Source organism: Ambystoma mexicanum, chromosome 6p (genome assembly GCF_040938575.1).
Source record: "Ambystoma mexicanum isolate Mex_15411 chromosome 6p, UKY_AmexF1_1, whole genome shotgun sequence".
Classification (NCBI taxonomy): Eukaryota; Metazoa; Chordata; class Amphibia; order Caudata; family Ambystomatidae; genus Ambystoma; species Ambystoma mexicanum.
Genome location: NC_090935.1, coordinates 1,442,357,992 through 1,442,367,454, shown reverse-complemented (window position 1 = coordinate 1,442,367,454; position 9,463 = coordinate 1,442,357,992).

The window sequence follows — 9,463 nt, the reverse complement described above, 5'->3', positions numbered from 1 at the left end:
GCACACAGGCACCTCCGCGGCCGCATGTGCTGCCTCCTGTCCCTGGTCCTGCACTGCACCACTAGCACCAGTGGGATCCCCACCTCCAGACCCCGTCTCTGGTGCTTGCACGGCCTCCTCCTCCACCAAACCCCCCACCAACCTGGATGACTCCGTGCCATCTTCCCCTGTTGGGCCCTGTGGGGTCCCAGCTGCCCCTTCTGCTGCCGAGGAGTCCAACTCCAACCTCCGCCTCTTGGACCTCCCCCCGGCAGCTGCGGCCTGGGACGCGGCACCGGACTCCTCACTCCCCGACGAGATGACAACACGGGAGGGGAGCCGGGCCTTGCGTCTCCGGCTGGCGGTCGGATCCCCGCCGCTGTGCTCCACAGCACCTTCTCCGCCCTCTTCATCAGTTGACGCTGCAGACAGGGAGAAACAAAACACAGGCATCAGGGCACCGTACAATGGACACATACACACATGACAGTTGCACATGAGTGGCATTGGCAAACCTCAGACATGTCATCACAATCCCCAACACACATGTCATTGCAACTCGCACACATGAGCCATACCACAGCCATATCCCAACTGCCACCACCATCCCTACACATACAACTGCATGAGCAGCCAAAGGGGAACCACACATCACATGCAACACAGGAAGTGCACCACACATGTACACACACCACCACACTTGCATGCATGTGTACACCTCTGCCAAGTGTCGCACTGTTCAGACGGGCATCCATGTCACATCTGCCAATCAGGCTTCCACATAGCGCTGTCACATGCATCATTGTTGCATCACTGTTGCACCCTTGTCAAATACACACACATGCACATGTACACAGTGCTCATACATGGAGCCGAAAACAACATACATGCGTGACATCACGGACATGTCTACTTACATACACATTCATCCAAACATGTGTGCACGCACAACTGCATTTGGCATGCAAGCCTACACACACAAGCACCATCCATGTCTCACACATTACAGCTCTCGCATGTGTCAGCCCCACGGCCCTGTACACCCCCACCCATACTCGACCCCATACAAACAGATGTGCAACATGCACACTACCGAATAATCACCACACGCACTGCTCACAATCAGGATGTATGTACACTCACCGCTCGACTCCAGACGGGTCTGCTTCTCCAGGACCTGGACGTGGAGCGCTGGGGATATGCGTTCCAGGACCCTCATCTGTTCTTCCGACAAGTGGCCCCGGCGCCCCTTGGCATCCGCTGCCTTCAAGAGGCGCCGGGCCTTGTTCAGGGTCCTGGACCTGAAGTCCTCCCAGCGCTTCCTGACATGTTGTAAGTCCCGGACTGCCACCTCCTCCGCGTTGATGGCAGTCACGATGTCAGTCCAGATCCGAGTCCGTCCTTCCTTGTCGGCGCGGGAACTTCCAAAGAGGGCATCATACTGCCCCAGGACTTGCTCCACCAGGACACCAACTTCGGTGGTACTGAAGCTGGTGCCCCTCTGCCTCTCTGGCCGGGGGTTGTCAGTGGTCACAGATGGTGTTTGCCCCGACATGACAACCCCAGAGGCAGGAGTGGGTGGGCAACTGGGTCCTGGGGCTGGGCTGTGGAGCGATGGAATCCCAGTCGGGAGTCTTCGGTTCCAGCAGGGGTGGTCACAGCAACAGCACCCCTGGCTGATGTGCAGGCAGCAAATGGCAGTGCACGTGGGCAGCAGGCAGTCAGGCAGCATCAGATGGCAGGTGGGAGCGTGCTCGGGGCTCTGGGGGGCAGTAGTTTGGCCTTCTGGGCAGGAGCGTGGTCTTCCGTGTGCTTACGCGTGGCCAGCTTGATACGGAGTGATTTGGCACGTGAAAATCCTGCACGTCAGCGTGAAAATCGAGGAAAGGCCCTTAGCGCTTAAGCGCGTCAGCACGCATACGCGATTCTATTGGACCAAAGGCCCTCAGCGCGTAAACGCGTCGCCAGCGTATGCGCGTCTATGAAGTCACGTGCACGTTGAATTGGGCACACGTTTCAAAATGTTGCGTGTGAAAAAAATGAAAGACACGTCCGAGTGTCAAACCGTGTAATTGGTGGGAATGGGCCTAGCGCGTACATGCGGCAGTGACAAAGCGTGTAATTGGTGGAAATGGCCCTACACGCAGAAGTCACAAAGCGTGTAATTGGTGGAAATGGCCCTACACGCAGAAGTCACAAAGCGTGTAATTGGTGGGAATGGCCCTAGCGCGTACACGCCGCGTAAGTGACGCTGGACGTGTGGGCCTGTATAAAAGGTACGTGTAGAACACCATTTCCTTGTACGTGCTTTTCGTGGAGAGCGAGTGGGTGAATTCTGTACTTCTTGTCGTTTCACACGCGATTTACTTCACGGCGTTTCAAGTTCGTATTCCCTGTTACCTCTGACAGCTTTTTCTCTTTTTTCTCTTTTACTGGTTTACCTGGGCCTGTTCCCTCAAACAGTGTTCCCTTCTACTGTTGTCCTGTCTCCTCAGACAGCGTACAAATCTTCTTTTGGCGGGGGTGTTGCCAACCAAACGCGCTCCTTTTTCACGCTCTTTTACCTGGCAGACGGTGAGTCACGCACGTATCTAACATCTGTGCTTGCCCCGTGTGTAGCCTACCCCTTCAGAGGTCATTCTAGGCTGCGTGTGACACGCATACGTTCATTCTTGTGTTACTGGGTGCCACAGCGTAGTGCAGCTTTTTCTTACTGCACACGTGGTCTAGGAGGGGTTGCGTGCACGTCATCTCCCTTTTTTGGGGCTCCTGTGCGTAGCGTGACCCGTCATCTTTCCCCAGGGGTTACAATCAGCCTTGCAAGAGCACTAGGGTACAATTACCATCTGGTACCCAACCCCTTTGACCCCCAATTGCCCAGGACAATAGTTTACAGCCACTCCCATACGCACATTTACATCAGTGCCATGGCTGGGAGGCGAGGATTCCGTAAGGGTGGCAAAGGTGGAAGAGCCACAAGTGGTGGCCGTGGTGGATCCGGTAGGGGACGTGGTCGTTACTTGCAGGGTGAGCCTGTCCCCCCATGTGTGGAGGACCAGTCAAGGGCACCCATAATCCCCCCCTCCCTCCCGTCTAGGCTGATGTGGCTGACACCATCCATGCTCAGCCCTTGTTGGACCAGCCCATTGTGGCACCAGACCTGGCTGACTCCATGGCTGACTTCCAGGTCAGCAGGCCTATGACATGTGCGCTGGTGCACGTTGATGTCACCATGCCACGTGCATCTGGGGCAGCAAGGTCATCTGCTGCACCAAGTAGGCAGGGCGGAGAGGCTGCAGGGGCAGCTGCGGCTCCATCCACCCCAGCCCTCACACACCCAGCCAGGACAGTGTCGGTCCTAGTCCATCCTGCTGACATTCCCCCTGAAAACCATCACACTTGAGCCAATGCCTGCACCAACTCCCATGCTGAGTGTGCAATCCCACACTCCTCATACAGAGTCCACCAGGGCTCCTGCCCCTAGTGTCCAGAGCGGCGCAGGACACTCAGGATCACCACCACCTTCCAAGCGGAAGAGGAAGAGTGCTCCTCCGGCACAGGCTGATGCCCCAGACACGGCTACACAGTCCGGCCCGTCCAGGAAGCCCAGCTTCACGGATGACGAACTGAATGCACTTGTCGAGTATGTGTCCGCACATGACAACGAGATGGTCATTGTTGCATGATCCAATACCACACCTGCACAACGCCAGGCACACTGGCAGACCGTTGCGGACATCGTAAGTGCCCTTGGAATCGTGAGGCGCACAGCCAATGATTGCTATAAGCGCTGGAATGACCTAAAGCGCAGGGCAAAGAGTAAGCTGGCCTCAAGTCATGCCGCAACTCTAGTGACTGGAGGTGGGTCTCCAGTAGTAGACATGGAACTCACTCCACATGAGTCAGTACCTGGGACCTACGTCACGGAGGAACAGATCCAAGGCGTGGGAGATCTGGCTGATTACGAGGCATTGTCCGGTGAGTGCACATGCATGTGTGTGTCATCCATGTGCATGGTGTGTGTGAGGGCTTCTGTTTGTGTGCCAGGTGAGAGTGTGTGCGCCTGAGTCGTATGGGTCAGCCATGTGCTTCATGCAATACATCCTGCGCAGCTGCATTTGGCCATAGCAGTATCCCTTCTGCCAACAGTAGACATCTAGCCCAACTGCACGCCAGTTGCCCTTGAAGTGTCACCTTGCCACAACATTGTTGCTTATTTTTCACTGTTCATTCAGTCAGATTGTTTGCATTCCACCACTTTTACTAGGCATGTCGCAGTCCTCTAGTCACATGTCTGACATGGCATGGTGTGTGTGAGGGCTTCTGTTTGTGTGCCAGGTGAGAGTGTGTGCGCCTGAGTCGTATGGGTCAGCCATGTGCTTCATGCAATACATCCTGCGCAGCTGCATTTGGCCATAGCAGTATCCCTTCTGCCAACAGTAGACATCTAGCCCAACTGCACGCCAGTTGCCCTTGAAGTGTCACCTTGCCACAACATTGTTGCTTATTTTTCACTGTTCATTCAGTCAGATTGTTTGCATTCCACCACTTTTACTAGGCATGTCGCAGTCCTCTAGTCACATGTCTGACATGGCTATGGTAAAGTGGAGTGACTTTGTTACCTGGATATCATTTGTTCACACATGTCCCTGTGCAATTGGACCATTTCGGACTGGCAGCTCCAGGTGAAAAATCTGACCTGTTTGAATTAGAAAAGCTATTACATGCGGGAACTGGACTGAATGAATAGGTGCTGCCCTCCTCTCCATCTTCACTCAATAGCAATGGTACATGCCATCTGTGTGATGGCATGTGTGTTTCACCTGGCAATCACAGGCCAATGTGTGATGCCACTGCCAGGCAGCATGCAGAAAATGTGTTCATCTTCCATCTTGGTGTCATCAGTGTGTGCCATTTGCCTGCCCTTCATATGCAGTGAGGGTGCATGCATGGGAGGGTTTTAGTCATGTGGGACATGTGTCAATCAAGTACTGGTTCTCTTTCTTCTCAGCCCTCATTGTGTGCCATGGTGCTAATGCCTGTTTCCATTTCTTTGTTTTTATGTCTTTGCAGGGGAAGACGCACCTGATACTGCTGGGGTTGTGGAGATGGTGCAGACCCAGGAGGGGTCAGAGGGCCGACCAACCACCAGTGAGGGACGTGGTGTGGTGGTGGGTGAGAACCCACAACTGCTGCAGGTTGTGCTCTCAAGGGGTGTCTCTGGCTGCACCTCCCCCGAGCTGTACTCAGGTGTTGATTCGGATGAGACCTACGTGCCGTCGCAGGTGAGTGTTCCAGGGAGGGATTCTGTTCTGTCCCACCCACCTGCACCAGGGTCAGAACCCTCAATGGGGATGTCAGTGTTGGCAGCTACGCCTTTGGTGGTTACGGATGCAGGGTCACACTCCGCGACATCTGATCCTGGGCCAGCAGATCAGAGGCGGAATGCAGTCCTGCAGCCTCAGGCAGTGCCGGCACAGCAAGGCGCAGTTCGCCTTGCCCCAGACAGGTGTGGTGCCCGCCGACGTGGTGGCCGTACGCCACCTGGCAATACCGCATGGGAGCAATTCATTTACGGTATGGCAAGACAACAGGCAGCATCATCCGAGATGATGGCTCAGGCCATGGATAGGGTGGCCACTTCCATTGTCCCCCCTGAAAGGCTGATGGAGCGACTACAACAGGCAACCGACTCCATCTGCCAGTCACACAGGGAGGACATGTTGGGGTCCAACAGGGACAGGCGGGTGGCACTGGCGTCTCTGCAGGAGGCCATCTCCATTGAGTCCCAGGGCCACAGGGAAGCCCTGAGGCAGGAGCTCCTTCACCTCAGGACGACTCTTGTTGAGCTTGAGGCTTCAACACACCAAAGGACAGAACAGCAGCTGGAGCGTCTCACCCGTACGCTCTCAGCTGAGATGCAGGCAATGAGGGCGGAGGTCCGGGCATCCCGTGAGTTGTTGCATGGGGACCTCCGCACACTCATCCTCCAGAACCAGACCTACCACACCCGCATGCTTGCAGCCATGGAGGAGCAGACTAGGGCCTTGCGTGGGCTGCCTCCCATAGTGCAACCACCTCCGGATGCAGCTGCACAGGGTGATAATAGCGACAGCAGTGATACTCCCACAATAGGGTTGCCGTGTGGGCCATGAGCCCATGGAGGTGTTTTTTTTTCCCAGGATCCACACAGGTGGGTTTTGGTGTGCACCCTGTCCTCGGACCTCCTGGGTGGCCTCCCAAACCCCCCGGGCCCATGAATGGCCATTTTTGATTTTTATTTTTATTTTTGATTTTTATTTTTATTTATTTTTTTATTTTAATTTTTATTTTTGATTTTGATTTTAATTTTTATTTTTGATTTTTAATTAATTTTTCCCAATTTTTTTGGGACAATTTGTTGGCTTCCGTGGTTCCTGTGGGCATACGCTGCATTGTGGCTGGGCACATGCAGGCTTGTCATGTATTTGGTTCAGATGCTTGGGTTTGAGTCACACACACCCCTCCTGCTTCCCGTTTCCATGGGCTTGCAAAGGGTGTGCCCAAGTGACATTGACGTACATGGTGACATTGGACTCCCACTACATGTGTGGGTAGTCTAGTCAATACTGTGTATACATTCCTAGTGCATATTGCTGTTGTGTTGTACACTGCATGTTGCATTGATGTGTAACTCATCATCTGTGTCTACCTCCCAATTTGCAGGTCCCTTCCTCATGTCTACACAAGGCCCTCTAGTCTGGAGATGGGGTCCATGTTGGCAGCAGTGCACCTACAACTCTACATGGCGCCAACACTGCACAGTTGGTAGTGGTGGGAGTGCAGGCATTTCCAGGTGGTGAGACTACTAATATATAACATTTGTGATGTCATGTTAATGGTAGTACCCGCTCAAGTTTGTTGTTGGTCCTGCATTACTGTGAGCATTTCAGGTGTTGCAAGTTTCAATTAGGGACACTCTACAATGTGACACTAGTGCCATGTTGTGGGGATTACTTTGTTTACCTGCAAATAGCATGACATGGCACGGTGTGTCGTGTGGCGGTGCTGGGGATGGGTTGGCTGACATGGCACTGTCCTCTTGTTGCATTTTGCAAGTGGGTATTCATTTTAGCTGCTTGAATGTGTTACTTCACAAAACTGCATTGGTGGTGTCTGTGTGGGTAGGGATGCACACATTGTGACACTTCCAGGTGAACAATCTCAGGCTGATATGGTTTTCACGGTTCATTCTCCAGACATTCAGGATCAGTGTCAGGTTGAGTCATCATTGATTGTCAGATGGAATGTGCCAGGGCAGTGTGCACTCCACAGGGGTGTGATTTCTATGTGAAGTAATTAGCCACTAGCTGTGTACGGGCTGCCTCCCCCCGTGCCCTTTCCCCTCGCATGCGCAGCGGCTGTGCATGTGGTTGGGGATGTGGGGCCACCACCATGTCCACGGCCAGGCCCCGGCGTGTTGCAACGTTGTGCAGGACACATGCTGCCACTATGATCCTGCACACTACTGGGGGAGCGTACAACTGCTGCCCGCCAGAACGGTCAAGGGAGCGAAAGCGTGACTTTAGCACTCCGAATGTGCGCTCCACTATGCCCCGGGTTGTAATGTGGGCTGTGTTATATCTTACCTCGGGTGGCGTGGTGGGGTTTCGAATTGGCGTCATCATGTGGGGGCTGAGAGGGTAGGCACTGTCCCCTGTGGAGGTGGTGATTGGTATCATTGGTGGGGTTGTGACCTTGCTCAGTATCTGACATGCATGCATGTGCAGTGGCATTCATACTCACCAAGCAGCCATGTATCGCCATGCCGCCCAGCTTCTAGGTCCCGGCTTAGGGTGGACATTCGGTAAATGAAGCTGTCGTGGGTTGACCCGGGATAGTTGGCATATACTGAGGTGATGATTCCCTTGGCTTTACATACTACCTGCACATTGATGGAATGCCAGTACTTGCGGTTCCTATAGATGTGCTCTGATGCCCTGGGGGGACGTAGAGCCACATGGGTGCAGTCGATGGCACCTAGCACTTTGGGGAATCGTGCCACACCGTAAAAATCCAGGGCGGCAGCATGCCTTTCTGCAGGTGTTCTGGGCAGGTATATGTGCCTGCGGACTGATGGGCGTGCAGTGATGATGTTCAAGACCTGGAGTAGGCAGCGTGACTGGGTGGCCTGTGATACACCACCCACAATGGCACTTGTCCGCTGAAATGATCCAGTGGCTAAGAAGTGCAGTACATTGAGGACCTTCTCCAGGGGGCTGAGTGCTTGGGAGCACAGGGTGGGTGATGTGAGGTCATCCTCCCACTCACTCACCAGGTCCAGTATAATGTGTGGTGGAAACCTGTACCTCCCATGCACCTGGTCATCAGGCATCCCGAAAAGGCTGGTTCTGGGTGTGAATATTCTGGCCCTGACTATCCTCCTCCTCCTCCTTTGGTAGCCCACGCCCACTGCTGCTAGGAACGGTATGTTCATCCTGGGTCTGAGCTTGTTATTTTGTTGGCGCGCAAATTTATGCGTTGCGCGTGTTGTAGGCGAGCGTGTGACCCGCGCACCCCTGAAATCCAGTACCCAGTCCAATAGCGTGTGGAAATTCCTGCGCACCCCGGGATACAGGTGCGCTGACGTACTTGCGTGTGTAAGTGCTCGCGCACCCCTGATATACACGTACATAGGCCAATCGCGTGTACGCGCACTTTTGTCCAATTACACGCGATGACACTCTGACGTGCTGTTCAATTACACGCGATGACACTCTGGCGTGCAGTCTTTCCACGTGTGCTCTGTCATCACGTGCTGTGTGGGAAACACCCGTGCGGCTCACGTCACAGACGCGCTTACGCGCTGAGGGCCTTTGGTCCAATAGAATCGCGTATGCGTGCTGACGCGTTTACACGCTGAGGGCCTTTGGTCCAATAGAATCGCGTATGCGTGCTGACGCGTTTACGCGCTGAGGGCCTTTGGTCCAATAGAATCGCGTATGCGTGCTGACGCGCTTACGCGCTAAGGGCCTTTCCTCGATTTTCACGCTGACGTGCAGGATTTTCACGTGCCAAATCACTCCGTATCAAGCTGGCCACGCGTAAGCACACGGAAGACCACGCTCCTGCCCAGAAGGCCGAACTACTGCCCCCCAGAGCCCCGAGCACGCTCCCACCTGCCATCTGCTGCTGCCTGACTGCCTGCTGCCCACGTGCACTGCCATTTGCTGCCTGCACATCAGCCAGGGGTGCTGTTGCTGTGACCACCCCTGCTGGAACCGAAGACTCCCGACTGGGATTCCATCGCTCCACAGCCCAGCCTCAAGACCCAGTTGCCCACCCACTCCTGCCTCTGGTGTTGTCATGTCGGGGCAAACATCATCTGTGACCACTGACAACCCCCGGCCAGAGAGGCAGAGGGGCACCAGCTTCAGTGCCACCGAAGTTGGTGTCCTGGTGGAGCAAGTCCTGGGGCAGTATGATGCCCTCTTTGGAAGTTCCC